Source organism: Mirounga leonina, unplaced genomic scaffold, assembly GCF_011800145.1.
Source record: "Mirounga leonina isolate KUSES-001 unplaced genomic scaffold, KU_Mleo_1.0 Mir_82, whole genome shotgun sequence".
NCBI lineage: Eukaryota > Metazoa > Chordata > Mammalia > Carnivora > Phocidae > Mirounga > Mirounga leonina.
This window is the reverse complement of record NW_023270825.1, coordinates 12133217-12149729: the sequence shown is the minus strand read 5'-3', so window position 1 is coordinate 12149729 and position 16513 is coordinate 12133217. Positions and strand designations below refer to the sequence as shown.

Below are 16513 nucleotides of genomic sequence, written 5' to 3'. Positions count from 1 at the left end.
ATTTAGTCCCTCACCAAGGCCTGCTGACTTTCTTCTCTTTCATATCCCCTGGATTTGATTCTGCTGTTTTATTTCTTTGGTCATCACCGTAAGATTTGTTGTACCTGAAATTCTCCAATTCAGTTACAAAAGGTGACTCCAGAAACTGCTGATACTCTGAAATGGAATGGCTCAGAGCCCTGTGAAGAACACCCCCAGGCGCTAGCAGAATATAGCAGCATTAGCATCAGCATTCATACTAGTTTGCAGGGCAATGAAGAACCCAGAGACTTCTTTCAGTCTGCCTGCTACCAGGAGAGTCTCCCGCCTATCTCCCAAGCCCTCATGCAGGACATTCCATGCACCCAGAAGTAAAAGCAAGCATTCCTGAAGACTGGCCAAAGGAAGTAGTTATAGCAATAAAGAGAAAGAGGAGATTGGATATTGGAATTATCCATGGGGAATGTCAGCATACACATGCTTTCTCAGTTTTGTACATTTCCCTCAGCCCCCTTTCTGCTGCTTGCTAGGTGTTCAAATAGCTCTAGCTCTGCGTATTATTCAGGTGACGCCGAATGTGGCAATCACGCCTCACAGACCTCTATTTTTTTTAAGATTGTATTTATTTGAGAGAGCACGAGCGGGGGGAGTGGCATAGGAACAAGCAGGCTCCCTGCTGATGTGGGGCTCAATCCCAGGATCCTGACCTCATGACCTGAGCCGAAGTCAGACGCTTAACTGACTGAGCCACTCAAGTACCGCCCCTTGCAGACCTCTTTTTACAAGGAATGTAATTCACCCAGGACCCCAGCTGTTGCGCTCTGAAATTTATCACTCTGCCTGCTCCCCACCAATGACTGGATTCAACAGGATACTAAGGCAGATATTCCTGGGAAACATCTCCCGTAGGCTGTCTTGGGCTCAAGGACTCCAGCAGCCTTGTCAAACCTTCCTTAGGGTGCACTACATTCTAGAATGCTTCCATCCAACCTTCTCTCCCTCTTAACTCAGAGTTGGACGCATGCCTCTCCCAGCCATTCTAGCTCTCTATTTCCTTTTACCTAAGTTTTTCCTCTGTTAAAATCCTTACATGCTTAATCTCATCTTGGTGTGTGCTTTTTGGAGGACACAGACTAGCGCTAAATTCAGCTCTTAGGCACAGTAAGTCTTTAAATGTAAAAAGAGATAAATCTTGATTTATCCACAATATAAGATTTTACCTGGGGGACGCCTGGGTGGCTCAGTTGGTTAAACGTCTGCCTTCGGCTCAGGTCATGATCCCAGGGTCCTGGGATCGAGTCCCACAAGGGGCTCCTTGCTCAGCGGGGAGCCTGCTTCTCCCTCTCCCTCTGCCTGCTGCTCCCCCTGCTTGTGTTCTCCCTCTCTCTGGCAAATAAATAAAATCTTTTTTAAAAAAAAGATTTTGGGGTGCCTGGTCGCTCAGTCATTAAGCGTCTGCCTTCAGCTCAGGTCAGGATCCCAGGGTCCTGGGATCGAGCCCCGCATCGGGCTCCCTGCTCCACGGGAAGTCTGCTTCTCCCTCTCCCACTCTCCCTGCTTGTGTTCCCTCTTGCTGTGTCTCTCTCTGTCAAATAAATAAATAAAATCTTAAAAAAAAAAAGATTTTAACTGGAAATGAGAAAACTAAAATTAACTTACACATAACTACACTTATGTTGAGGCCTGCTGGGTTATATACTGAGAGTTAATATGTATGTTCTTAATGTATTTGATTTTTATAATGTTTGCTAAAGTTCTACAGAATGAGAAGAATGTTTCTAGTACAACTATCACTTTGTTCTAAGATTTTTCCTAAGAATTCTGATTTCTCTCCAATACAAAAGGTTTACAATACAAAAAGATTGTCTTTTTTCAAATTTACATCTGCTTGAATTTTAAGAAGGACTTCCGGATGAAAAGATCATGTATATCCTCCCTGCTCTTGTCTGAGTAGACCAGATTCCTCTTAGATCATGTCAAATCTGGATTTTTTTTTTTTTTTTTATCTGACACTTTACTCATCCCTAAAGGGACTGAGTTGTGTTAGTTTCACATCTTTGGTGACCAGATCACAAGGGCTCCTTATTTGTAGGAAGTGCTTCATGGTAGATAATTTTTTCAGATTATTTGGCAGAGAAGAAATAATATAAGTGTATTTTGAATTTAAAAATGCATCCATACACTCCTTATTCTCAATTTGTTCTTCCACCTTTTGATAACCAGAAAGGTAGTATAAGTGGCCAAGGATGATAATATCAACATGAAAGCATGAAAGTTATTTATTTAGCTATATTTAAATCAGAAATCAAATGTTTGTGACTTAGTTTTTGTCACTCCAAATATTCTAACTTTGTATTTGAGAATTATATGGTTATACTTAAGTGATGCAAAAATTCTGTACCTTACCCCTTGACCATAGTGGTTAGGTTAGTATTTGACAAAAGCCAGAACAATCAAAATGTTGCCTGGATTTTTCAGATTATCACTAGGTGAGAAATATTCTTACCTCCTGAACATGACAGCTAGAAAGGTGTGGCATAGGGCTGCCTATCCCCAGGTTCCCTGCCTCCCTACCCCACCCCCAATGTAGACAAATATGTCTGCATCAGAGAGAATAAAGCAGAACATTCTTTTGGGAGTCCAGTTATCTCCCAAGCCAGACCAGGTTTGTTGAGGTTCTGAGGTCTATAAAAAGGGAGATGAATACAGGTTGCCTGAGTCGCTCAGTTGGTTAAGCCTCCGACTCTTGATTTCGGCTCAGGTCATGATCTCAGACTCGTGAGTCAGGCTCTGTGCTCAGTAGGGAGTCTGCTGGAGAATCTCTCTCTTCCTCTCCTTCTGACCCACCCCCATGCTCTCTCGCTCTCTCTCTCTAAAATAAAAAATATATATATTTTAAAGTGAGATGAACTTGCCCTTTCATCTATAGCCTACCTTGGCCTCTGAAACTTACCTTGTATTATTGGTCGTAAATGAAATCTCTTTCCTTAGAGTTCCATGAGTAAACATCATCTAATGTAGTTAAAAAACTTGCTCTCAAGTGCTTTGACATTTTTCCCCACTAAAAATGGAGTCTCTGTCTCTTCCTTTTAAATCTGGGCTGGCCTCAAAGACATGAACAGACATTTTTCCAAAGAAGACATCCAAATGGCCAACAGACACATGAAAAAGTGCTCAACATCACTTGGCATCAGGGAAATCCAAATCAAAACCTCAATGAGATACTACCTCACACCAGTCAGAATGGCTAAAATTAACAAGTCAGGAAACGACAGATGTTGGCGGGGATGCGGAGAAAGGGGAACCCTCCTACACTGTTGGTGGGAATGCAAGCTGGTGCAGCCACTCTGGAAAACAGTATGGAGGTTCCTCAAAAAGTTGAAAATAGAGCTACTCTACGACCCAGCAATTGCACTACTGGGTATTTACCCCAAAGATACAAATGTAGTGATCTGAAGGGGTACATGCACCCCAATGTTTATAGCAGGAATGTCCACAATAGCCAAACTATGGAAAGAGCCAAGATGTCCATCGACAGATGAATGGATAAAGAAGTTGTGGTATATATACACAATGGAATATTATGCAGCCATCAAAAAAAATGAAATCTTGCCATTTGCAATGACATGGATGGAACTGGAGGGTGTTATGCTGAGCGAAATAAGTCAATCAGAGAAAGACAAGTATCATATGACCTCACTGATATGAGGAATTCTTAATCTCAGGAAACAAACTGAGGGTCGCTGGAGTGGTGGGGGGTGGGAGGGATGGGGTGGCTGGGTGATAGACATTGGGGAGGGTATGTGCTATGGCGAGTGCTGTGAATTGTGTAAGACTGTTGACTCACAGATCTGTACCTCTGAAACAAATAATACATTATATGTTTTAAAAAAAAGATAGTAGGAAGGGGAAAATGAAAGGGGGGAATCGGAGGGGGAGATGAACCATGAGAGACGATGGACTCTGAGAAACAAACTGAGGGTTCAAAAGGGAAGGGGGGTGGGGGATGGGTTAGCCTGGTGATGGGTATTAAAGAGGGCACGGATTGAATGGAGCACTGGGTGTTATACGCAAACAATGAATCATGGATCACTACATCAAAAACTAATGATGTAATGTATGGTGATTAACATAACATAATAAAATTAAAAAATAAAATAAATCTGGGCTGGCCTTGATGACATGTTTGTAATCAATAAAATGAAGCAGAAGTGACACTGTAATGTTGGAAGCTAGACAACATCTGCCTGTTTTTTTGTTTGTTTTGTTTGTTAGATTTATTTATTTATTTGAGAGAGAGAGCACGAGCGGGAGGGACAGAGGGAGAGAGGATCTCAGCAGACTCTGTGCTGAGCACAGAGCCTGATGTGGGGCTTGATCTCACGACCCTGAGATCACGACCTGAGCCAAAACCAAGAGTTGAACGCTTAACTAACTGAGCCACCCAGGCACCCCTCCCTGGTTTTCTTGGAATGCTTTCTGTGCCACCAGGTAAGAAGTTCAAGTCCCCTGCTAGGCCACATGTAGCTGCCCTGGTAGACGGTCTTGACTGAGCTCACAGGTGATAGGCAGTATGAACTGCTCAGAGCCTGGTGGATGCTTCATTTTAGACAACCACAGCCCCGCGGAGCTCGTGGAGGATGGCAGCACAACCCTCTGAGTGCAACCGCAGGACAACCTTCAAATGAGAACTGTCCAGCCAAACCCTTCCCCAATTCCTGACCTATAAAAGTGAGAGCAGGATAAAATGGTACTTTAAAACCACAAACTGTTGAGGTCATTTGTTACATAGCAATAGTAACTAGTACATATGTTTGCTTGGGTAATTTGTTCTAACCTCAAAGAGATGCCTAGTACATTTTCCAAGGGTGGAATAGATGGGATCTGAATAGTTTTGTATTTTAAAAAACTTTCTTCTGATACATTCCTGACCTCTCATAGAACTCCGAACTAGATACAATGACTGGATGAATGGATTTCTGAGCACAGTCTAGATCTCTCTGGTTCCAAAATTTAATTTGGGAACTATAGATCAGATCTTGTTAAATCAACCTTACAGAAACTGTATGGATATTTTGTAATACTGAAATTCTGTAGTTTTGCCTTTTTTTTTTTTTTTTTACATAGGTGGCCTTGACATTTTTGTTTCATTAAACTGAACTTTTACTTATTATTTCTATCTGAAGTTGGATCAAAGGAGAAAAAAAATGAAGGGGGGCGAGATGATGATAAAAAGTGGGGGCAGGACCTTCTTTCTATCAGTGATGATGGGAACACTGTGTTTTTTCTGAGAGGCAGTTAAAGGTCAGTGTTCCTTTCTCAGGCTCTCCGCAGTTTGACTGATTCAAACTGAGAACGTGGGCTTGAAAGATTAGTGTGGGAAAGGAGAGCACTGAGGCACAGCTGAAGCTGAGACATATCCCAGGAAGCAGAGCCCGAGACAAAGACCTAAAAAGAAGTATTTTGCTGGGGAGTGTGAGCCCCTGGAGAAAAGCAAGGAAGAGGGGTACAGGCAGAGAAGGATACAGGGAGGTGGTCCCCAACAGCGCCACCACGGGGGCTGAATGTGTCTTTGATTCCACAGAACCATTAACCTGAAGGGGAGAAGGGGGAGACATTTATCCCTGGCTCCCAGGTCCCTCAGTCAAAAGTTCACCCCAGCAGCCTTACCTCCCCAGCTCTTCTGGGTTCTGCACAGTTGGACAGGGAGCAGTTTCTCACGGCACCCCATGCTCCAGCACTGGAGAAGCCCTGGGGACAGAAGGGAGAAGCACGTGATGCATGGCTGTGGGGAGGCCATTAGGTCTAGATGGTGAATCCAGTCTCTATCACAAAGATCTAACATTCCTGTTATTAGAGACCCAAAAGGAGGGTAAAAAGAAGACAGGGCCTGAAAAAGTACTTGAAGGAAACAGTGACTGAAAACTCCCCCAGTACTGCAAAATTACGTAAACCTACAGATTCAGGAAGCCGAGTCTACTCCAAGCAGGGTAAATCTAAAGAAATCACACCATTTACATGATAGTCAAGCTTCTGAAAACCACAAAGTCTTGAAAGCAGGGAGAGAGAAATACCACCTTAACGATAGGGGGGGAACAATTTGAAGGACAGCAAACACACACACAGGGCTGCCACTAAAAAGCTATACAAACAGACACACTTAAAACACTACAGATAGATCAAAATAGAATTCTAAAGAATACTGAAGAAACCCCACAGAATAGCAGGAAAAAGAAAGAAAACAGAGAACTGGGCACAAAAAATGAAATGGCTGACTTAGGCCCCAGCACATGAATAATTGTAAAATATAAATGGTCTAAATACACTACACCAATTAAAAAACAGAGATTTGGCAGAGTGGGTTAAAAACAGCCCCACCATATGTATTTATAAGAATCTCCCTTTATTTTTTTTTAAGAATTTATTTATTTTTGAGAGAGAGCACAAGTGGAGGGGTGGGAGAAAGGGAGAAGCAGACTCCCCACTGATTTGGGACTCAATCCCAGGACCCTGGGATCATGACCTGAGCCGAAGGTGGATGCTTAACCGACTGAGACACCCAGGTGCCCAAAAATCTCCCTTTAGATATACAATGTAGGCAGCCCAAGAGTAAAAGGAGAGAAAAAAATTTATTTGTGCAAACAATCAAAAGAAAGCTGCAGTGGCTACAGATCAGGGAGACAACTCAGAACAAAGAAAATTTCCAGAGACAGACAGTGACTTGATATCATAATAAAAGGGTCAATCCATCAAGAAGACATAGGAATCCTAAATGTGTATGATCCAAACAACAGAGCTTCAGAATGTGTGGCTAGAACTGAGAGGAGAAATAAACAACACCCCGATTACAGCTGGAAATTTCAACACCTCTCTCAAAATTGATAGAACAACTGGATAGGAAATCAGCAAGGCTGTAGAAGGACTCAACAACACCATCAACCCACAGGATCTAATTGACGTTTATAGAATTTCACCCAACAAAGCACAATAAACTTTCTTTTCAAGTGCCCACAAGATACACCTACATAGACCATATCCTAGGCCCTAAAACAAATCTCAATAAATTTAAAAGAATATAAACCATAGAATGTGTTCTGCAATCACAATGGACTCAAGCTAGAAATTGATAGCAAAAAGAGAATAAGTATGTCTCCTGCAAAAGGAGATTGGCAACACATTTATAAATAACCCATGTATTAAAGAGGAAGTCTCAAGGGAAATTTAAGAAATTGAACTGAAGGACAATAAAAATACATTATTTTAGTAACAATAAAAATGAGCTGAATGAAAATTAAAATACAAATTTTAATAGCATGTTACAATTTGTAGGACACAGCTAAGGCAGAGTGGAGGGGAAATTTATAGTTATGCATAGGTTAGAAAAGTGGAAAATTCTCAGATCAATCATCTAACCTCTCACCTCAAGACCTAGTAAAAGAAGAACAAAATAAATCCACAGCATGCAGGAAAGAGGAAGGAAAGAGATTAGAGCAGAAATCAATGAAATTGAAAACAAAAATAATAGAGAAAAATCAATGAAAAAAAGAGCTGATTCTTTGAAAAGATCAATAAAGTTGACAAACCTCTGAAAAGACTGACAAAGGGGAAAAAAAGACATAAATGATCAGTATCAGGAATGAAATGGGATATCTTTACAGACCCTGTGGGCATCAAAAGGGTAATAAGGGAATACTATGAATAACTCTATACACATAAATCTGACAACATAGATGAAATAGACCAATTCCTTGAAAAACACAAACTACAAAAAAATAAATAAATAAGAAAAACACAAACTACCACAACTTACCCAGTATGAAATAGATCATTTGAATAGCTCTGTGACTGTTAACCCTATGCATATGTAATTAAAAATCACCCCCAAAAGAAATCTTCAGACTCACATGGTTTCACTGGAAACCTCCCGTCAAGATCCTTAACTTAATCACATCTTTTGTCATTTAAGGTACTATTACTTTTTTGCCATCTAAGGGGATATTCGTGGGTTCTGGGGATTAGGTTGTGATCATATCTTTTTGGGGGCCACCATTCAGCCTACTACATATAGCCACAGTAATCAAGATTGTGTGGTGAAGGGATAGACAAAGAGATTAATCAGAATATAGATGCAGAAAATGAACCCACACAAACATGTCCAACTGATTTTTTTTTAAGTGCAAAAATAATTCAATGGAGGCAAGATAGCCTTTTCAACAAATGGTGCTGGAGCATTAGGACATCCATAGGCAAAAAAAAAAAAAAAAAAAAGAACTTTGATCTAATTTTCACACCTTACAAAAAATTAACTAAAAATGGATCTTGTCCTTAAATGTAAAATGTAAAGCTATAAAACTTATAGCAAAAAACATAAGAGAAATTCCTTGGGAACTAGGAGAAGGAAAAAAATTCTTGGACTCTACACCAAAAACACAATCTGTAAGAGGAAAAAAAAATCAATAAGTAGGACTTCATCAAAATTAGAAACTTCCTCTGTGACAGATCCTGGATGAAGAGAGAAGGTACAGACTGGGAGAATTTATTTGCAAACCACAATATCGGACAAAATATTTTTTCTAAAATAAATCAAGAACACTCAAAACAGTAAAACAAAACAAAAAACCCCCAAAACCGCACAGTCCAATTAGAAAATGACCAAAGATATGAGCAGGCATTTCACCAAAGAGGATGTACAGATGGGAAATACATAGGAAATATTCACCATCATTAGGCATTAAGGAAATGCATATCAAATCTACAATGAGATGTCTCTATACACTTAATGGCTAAGACGAAAAAGTAGAGACAACACCAAATGTTGGTAAGGATGCAGAGAAATCAGACCACTCATATATTACTTCTGGAAAGCAGCTTGTTATTTTCTTAAAAAACAAAAACTAATTATGACCCAGCAATTGCACTCCTGGACATTTGTAGAGAACTGAGAACTTACATTCACATAAAAACCTGTACACAGTATTTATAGCAATTTCTTCGTAATAGCCCCAAACTGGAAACAACCCTGATATTCCTTTATGGGTGAACGGTTAACCCAACTATGGTCCATCCATACCATGGAACAGCATTCACCGATAAAAGGCAATGCAACAACCCGTATGAATAGAGATCTAAGCTGACTGGAAAAAGCCAATCCCAAAAGGCTGCATATGCTAGAACATTTATAGAACGTTCTAGAAATGATAAAATGATTGAAATGGAGAACAGATCAGTGGTTGCCAGGGGTTAAGGAGGTGGGTGGGTGGAGCTGGAGGGAAGTGGGTGTGGTTATAAAAGAGCAACAGCAGGGATCCCTGTGGTGATGGAAATGCTGTGTATCTTGACTGTATCCATGTTAGTATCCTGATGGTAATATTGTGCTATGTAAGGGGGGTAGGAGGATGGGTTAGCCTGGTGATGGGTATTGAAGAGGGCACGTTCTGCATGGAGCACTGGGTGTTATGCACAAACAATGAATCATGGAACACTACATCTAAAACTAATGATGTAATGTATGGGGTTTAACATAACAATAAAAAAATTAAAAAAATATATATTGTGCTATGTATAGCTTGCAAGTTATTTCCTTGGAGGAAAGTGGGTTCAAAGTTACAAGGGATCCCTCTATATTATTTCTTACAACTGCATGTAAATCTATAATTATCTCAAAATAAAAATTTTAGTAAATAAAAATGTGCATATGAAGCCAACAACCAGTGCAACCACCCTATACAGTTGGCTAAGATGCTGTTTTTTAATCATCTGTATGACATTCTCAGCCATCATTCTTTAAGCACTGCCCTCACCCTCTTATCAACTCTCCTTGGGGGACTCCATTGGATGGTCTCCTACTGTCTCTTCTAAATCTACCTTATCTTCTGTATTTTCCATCATTTTGTCTCTCTAATCTAGTCTGACATTCTTTGCTTTTTCACTGGATTGCTTAGTTATAATAACCTGCGACCCAGGTAACTAACTCTTTTCCTGGAGATACTTCCAAACTTGTTTCTTAAACTTCGCTAGCACAGCTGTTTATAGCCGGTACCTGCTGACTTCAATGCCTGAAGCCCTTGTGGATCTGTTTCTGTTTGTTTTTCTGCTTTCTCTTGCTCAGAGATTCTGATTTTGGGGGGTTTCCTGATATGCTTTGCCTATAGTTTGGGCACTGTAAATGAAAATTATTTGCAGGGATGCCTGGGTGGCTTGGTTGGTTGAGCGTCTGACTCTTGGTTTCAGCTCAGGTCATGATCTCAGGGTCCTAAGATCAAGCCCTACATCAGGCTCTATGCTTAGCATGGAGTCTGCTTCAGATTCTTTCTCCCTCTCCCTCCTGCTCTCTCTCTCTCAAATAAATAAATAAAATATTTTTAAAAATTATTTGGAGATAGAACTTGGGTTAAGAATGGAGGTACTTTACTTCAAAGAAGAGTTGCATTTGCTCTGTCAGATTCCACAGTTACTACCAATTAAGAATCACCTTAAAGCAAGTTTAAGGCTTGAGATACCCTTGTCAAACCAGGTGACTTAAAAACAGAATTATTTCTGTGAGGGATGTTCTACTTCCAGTCCATCCCGTCCAGTGAGACTTCCTCCTAATGTCCTGGGCTTTGATTCTGTCCTTCTCTCCTGACAAATTGGTTTCTCTTCACTTAGGGCCATATAATTTCTTACCGTTATGCTATTAAGATTTTTTTTAATGTTACTCACCAATTTTAGTTGTTTTCACTGTATAAATTTAGCTTTCTGTGATAGGATAACATATGGTATCTTTTTTTAAATTAATAGATACAAAATTCTTAGTAGCTACCAAGTTCTACATAGTTAAACAATGTGATCTGGAGAAACAATGAACCATTGAAATCTCATTTGATAAGATCTGGAAATATTACAATTTGTTGCCACAGATTCAATCATCTTTGAATCCAGAACATAATAGTCCTTTCTTAGGTACTCCTTTAAGCTTCTGTTATTAAAACAAACATAAGGAAGAGCAGAAAAGTGTTAAAGCAGTTGACGTCCTAGAAACACATCTGAAAATAGTGTAACAAGGGTAATGTATCAGTTTCTTAGAGTCACCATAACAGATCACTACGAACCAGCTTAGAACAGATATTCATCTCTTACAGTTCTGGAGGCAGAGTCCAAAATCAAAGTGTCAGCAGAGTGGTGCTCCTTCCAGAGGCTCTAGGAGAGAGAATCTGTTTCTTGCCTTTTCTAGCTTCTAGTGGCCGCACCGCCCCGATCTCTGCCGAGATGGGCACATCGCTTCCTACTCTTCTCTTCTATGTGTATCAGATCTCCCTCTGCTTCTTCTTATAAACACACTTGCGATGGCCTTTAAGTTTCATTCAGAGAATTCAGGATCATCTCCCCATCTCAGAATCCTTAACTTAATTACATCTGCAAGGTAATATTCACAGGTTCCAGGGATTAGGCCATGGATATATCTTTTTAAGGAACACCATGGAGCCCACTACCGGTGATATGATGTAAAATAAAATTAGGTATAGCTCTTCTTGTGATAACATCTTAAGATGGATAATAGACATAGAAAATTCATTTGAATATTGTTTGATCATTATTTCTGCCTGGCTAAACTGAAAGTCTTTTTTTTTTTTTTAATTTATTTATTTGAGAGAGAGAGAATGAGAGACAGAGCATAAGAGGGAGGAGGGTCAGAGGGAGGAGCAGACTCCCCGCTGAGCAGGGAGCCCGATGCGGGACTCCATCCCGGGACTCCACCCCGGGACTCCAGGATCATGACCTGAGCTGAAGGCAGTGGCTTAACCAACTGAGCCACCCAGGTGCCCCTAAACTGAAAGTCTTAAAAAGTCTCTTTCTCTATTTCTCTCTTTATATGTATATATATATATATATATATATATATATATATTCACACACACACATATATATACATATATATACACACACATTCATTGTCTCTCTCTAATAATAATATAGATAATATATAATATATAAAATAGTCATAAAGCGTTTTAAACATCTCAGAGAAAAGGAACTAGATTAGAATGGCCTGGTATTTACATCACTAATACACAGTTTATTTGAATCTAATTTACTTAAATTCTTTTTTTTTTTTTAAGATTTTATTTATTTGACAGAGAGAGACACAGCAAGAGAGGGAACAAAAGCAGGGAGAGTGGGAAAGGGAGAAGCAGGCTTCCCGCTGAGCGGGGAGCCTGATGCCGGGCTCAATCCCAGGACCCTGAGATCATGACCTGAGCCAAAGGCAGACACTTAACGACTGAGCCACCCAGGCACCCCAAATTTACTTAAATTCTTATCAGCAGTGTTTTCATCATATTGAAACCATTAGAGTCTTGGTATACTCTACTATTCCAATCATTTAAAAGAATAGAATATCTGAAAATGAAATGTAAAGTTTTCGTGTAACTACAGATACTTTTCAAGTTCCAGACAATTGTTGATACAAAGCATTCAGGTGATACCATCACATAACCAAGGCAAGTGATGTTGAACCCTGGGAAAAAGTCATAATTGAACTACATTCAATGCTAACTAAAGAGGAGAAAGTTCAATATATACATTTTTACTGTGAGGATATCTTTTGGATGGTTTATAACAGAAAAGGTGAAGTCATTCTTTTTCTAGGAAAAAGGATGTTAAGTGCTAAACATTAGCAGACTGTAAGATCAAATAGAATACTGATTAACTGGAATTTGAATGCTAACATTAACTGCTAAGATTACACAGAATTCTGTCTCTCTAAACACCATTTTATAAATACTATCTGTTAAAATGTCTACATGTCTTTCAGCAGTGTAAGTTCTAGAGGCACATTATGCAAACACCAATTCGCTGACCTATCTAAATGAGAAACCCAGTAAAAGTATTCAGAACAAATGTGTTCAGAAGTTGTCATCCTTTTAGTAGTGTGTCTATGAATGATAGGAATTTATGTTCAGCAACTGTATGCATATTTGAAAATTTTCTTATTTAGTTTAATTTAAACATTTTTTAAATACTAAATTTTATTAATTTTTTAAAAAGATTTAATTTATTTTGGGAGAGAGTGAGAGAGAAAGAGAGAGAGAGAGCATGAGCTGGGGAGGGAGGAAGGGTGGAAGGAGAGGGACAGAGTCTCAAGCAGACTCCCCGATGAGCAAGGAGCCTGACACAGGGTTGATCTCACGACCCTGAGATCATGACCTGAGCTGAAACCAACAGTGGGGCATTTAACTGACTGCACCACCCAGGTGCCCCTGTTACTTTTTTTAAAACCATGGTTTACAGGTGCCTGGGTGGCTCAGTTGGTTAAGCGTCTGCCTTTGGCTCAAGTCATGATCTCAGGGTCCTGGGATTGAGTCCCCCATTGGGCTCCCTGCTCAGCAGGGAGCCTGCTTCTTCCTCTGCTCATGTGCTCTCTCGCTCTCTCAAATAAATAAATAAAATATTTAAAAAAAATAAAATAAACCATGGTTTATTATTGCTTGTTAACAGGATGTATAGAGGGAATGTAAAATCTTTAAAGATTAAAAAAAGTTTGTCATCCAGTCACCCCATCCCTCCCACCCCACCCCCCACTGGGTGACAGACACTGGGGAGGGTATGTGCTCTGGTAAGCGCTGTGAATTGTGCAAGACTGTTGAATCTCAGATCTGTACCTCTGAAACAAATAATGCAATATATGTTAAGACAAAAAAAAGAAGAAGAAGAAGATAGCAGGAGGGGAAGAATGTTGGGGGGGAAATCGGAGGGGTAGACAAACCATGAGAGATGATGGACTCTGAAAAACAAACTGAGGGTTCTAGAGGGGAGGGGGGTGGGAGGATGAGTTAGCCTGGTGATGGGTATTGAGGAGGGCACGTTCTGCATGGAGCACTGGGTGTTATGCACAAACAATGAATCATGGAACACTACATCTAAAACTAATGATGTAATGTATGGGGATTAACGTAATAATTAAAAAAAAAAGTTTGTTATCACCCTACCATACGGTTTAGCAACAGATTTACTTTTTAAATTTATTTTTATTTACATATTTTTGGGGGGCGGTAGGGGCACAGGGAGAGGGAGAGAGAATCTTAAACCCGCCCCATGCCCAGAGCAGAGCCCAATGCGGGGTTCAATCTCACAACCCTGAGATCAGGACCTGAGCTGAAATCAACAGTCCGACTCTCAGCCACCCAGGCACCCCAGATGCACTTTTTTAACAGAACATGGACCTGATATGACAGTTTCACTACCAACTAGGTGTTTAATATTGGGATTCTACTTGTACTAGATAATTTAAAAGCTAAAACCTCTCAAATAGTCCTGAAGAATACAGGATAAAATTGAAAAAAAAAAAGATAATCATAGGATTACAAGCATGGCATAGTACTTGGATATCCCTTACCTGCTGTCTTTTTTAAAAAATTTCTAGACCTGGGGCGCCTGAGTGGCTAAGTCAGTTGGGCGGCTGCCTTCTGCTCAGGTCATGATCCCAGAGTCCTGGGATCGAGCCCCGAGTGGGGTTCCTTCCTCAGCGGGGAGCCTGCCTCTTCCTCTCCCTCTGCCTGCCACTCCCCCTGCTTGTGCTCTCCCTCTCTCTCTCTCTATCAAATAAATAAATAAAATCTTAAAAAAAAAAATTTCTAGACCTTTATTCCTCTGTAAAAAAGGGGGAAAAGGAATAAAATAAAATGGCACAGTTGAAGAAACACAGAATGCTTCACGAATTTACGAGTCATCCTTCTGCGGGGGCCACGCTAATCTACTCTGTATCGTTCCAATTTAAATATATGTGCTGCCAAAGCGAGCACTATATTCTGTCTTTAATTTTTAAAGATTTTATTTATTTCTTTGAGAGAAAGAGAAAGAGAGAGAGCGAGCGAGCGGGGGGTAGGGGCAGAGTAGAGGGAGACGCAGGCTCCCCACTAAGCAGGGAGCTCCATGCAGGACTGGATCCCAGGACGCTGGGATCACGACCTGAGCTGAAGGCAGATGCTTAACCGACTGAGTCACCCAGGCGCCCCTCTTCTGTCTTTTTAATAGAGACTGGCAACTAGTGAAACACATGCTTAAAATATTCACAAGATAATTTTCATCACATGATCAGGGCTGCTCTAGGTCATACTGCCAAGTGTCTTATTCTTTATACTTTTCTCATTCTTCCACCTTCCCTAAGTATCTCCTAAAACCCTGATTGATATATCCTCCTATCAATCCAGTTACCGAAAAAGAGAGAGCGATTCCATGTGCACTATGTTTTCCGTACAAAAACAAATAAAGCTGCGTGGGAATGGAGCATGTTATCTCTGAAATGCTAGCACTGATTGTTCCAGAATCTGATACCCATTTAGAACAGGTTGATGACTCTCCTGTGTAACGTAGATTGTCAGAGCAACTTGAATTCTGTGGCCATCCTCAGAACTTTTTATGTAAGCAGTTAGTCAAAATGTATTTATACTGAAATTTCAATTTTATACCCACTTCAAAAGGATTTCCATCCTTAAGTGCTTTGTCACTACGTGGCTCTGGATACTGTTTTCTGTTGCGTTCCTCTCTGAGCCAGGTGAAGATGTTTCTCATTAGAGTGGTCAACCCTCTATACCCTCCACCAACTCCTGACCCAGAAGTTCAACATTATATTTTTGAATTTGGGAGTGGGCCTTTTGAAAATTCATAATGGAATTGACTTCTTGAGTTTTAAAACATTAAATAATAGAACCAACACTAAAAGAGTGTTGGCTCTTTTTGATAAACTATATGTAAGAATGCTTGGCAAAAAGCTGCATTCTCAAAAGACATGTGAAATTCAGAATATCTTTACATTTCTAAATGGAGGAGAAGGGGATAAAAAACAGAGATTAGGGTCCACTACCATTGGGTCACTAATGGCAGGTGAAATTCTAAAAATCAACATGCTTCTGATTTCCGCATGCTTAACCTCTTAAGTCCTTTACCAGGAGAACATTTTAATCCTTTGATTAGGGGTTGCAAACTATTAATCTGAGGGTCAAATCCAGTTCACTGACCTATTACATTTGCCTGCATAGTTTAAAAATTTGGAAATTTTACATAGAAAGTCTGGACTTCTGACTTCTCTTGAGGGATTGGGAAATCTGGCCACATTGCTCACATTACCATGGGACAACAACAGGTAGGTGACACTGGGTGGAAACTAGCTTAATTAGAAAGGGTGCACACACCTGTCAGGGTTCACTTGTCTTGCTTCCTTATTGATGTCTGGCTCCGTAAGCCCTTAAGTTTTTTACTATTCTTATAAGAATCAGTAAGTACCTTGCAGTTAAGCCAGATAACTTTATGCAGATGAGCCAGCAGAGCAGTTCAAAAACAATTTTTTTCCCTGTATATCTGCACGAAAATTAAGTTCCAGAAATTTAGCCGACTTCAAAGGGATGAAAATTCCTCTAGGTTGTGTGACTTTTCTTTTTTTAATCACTTTTGAAGTTCCTTAATTCTTTTGTTTATCTATCTAATTTGTTTTTCTTTTGCTGAGAACATTAGAAAATTTAACTGAAACTAAAAATTGAATCAAAATAATCCAAAATCT

General features: G+C 40.0%; 1 non-coding gene across 1 annotated transcript; it reads right to left on the bottom strand.

The window, feature by feature from the left end:
* Positions 1-14652: 14652 nt before the first annotated feature.
* LOC118002788 lies at positions 14653-14759 on the bottom strand. Its single transcript, XR_004677163.1, has one exon. It is a non-coding gene; the product is annotated as a U6 spliceosomal RNA (small nuclear RNA).
* Positions 14760-16513: the final 1754 nt, after the last annotated feature.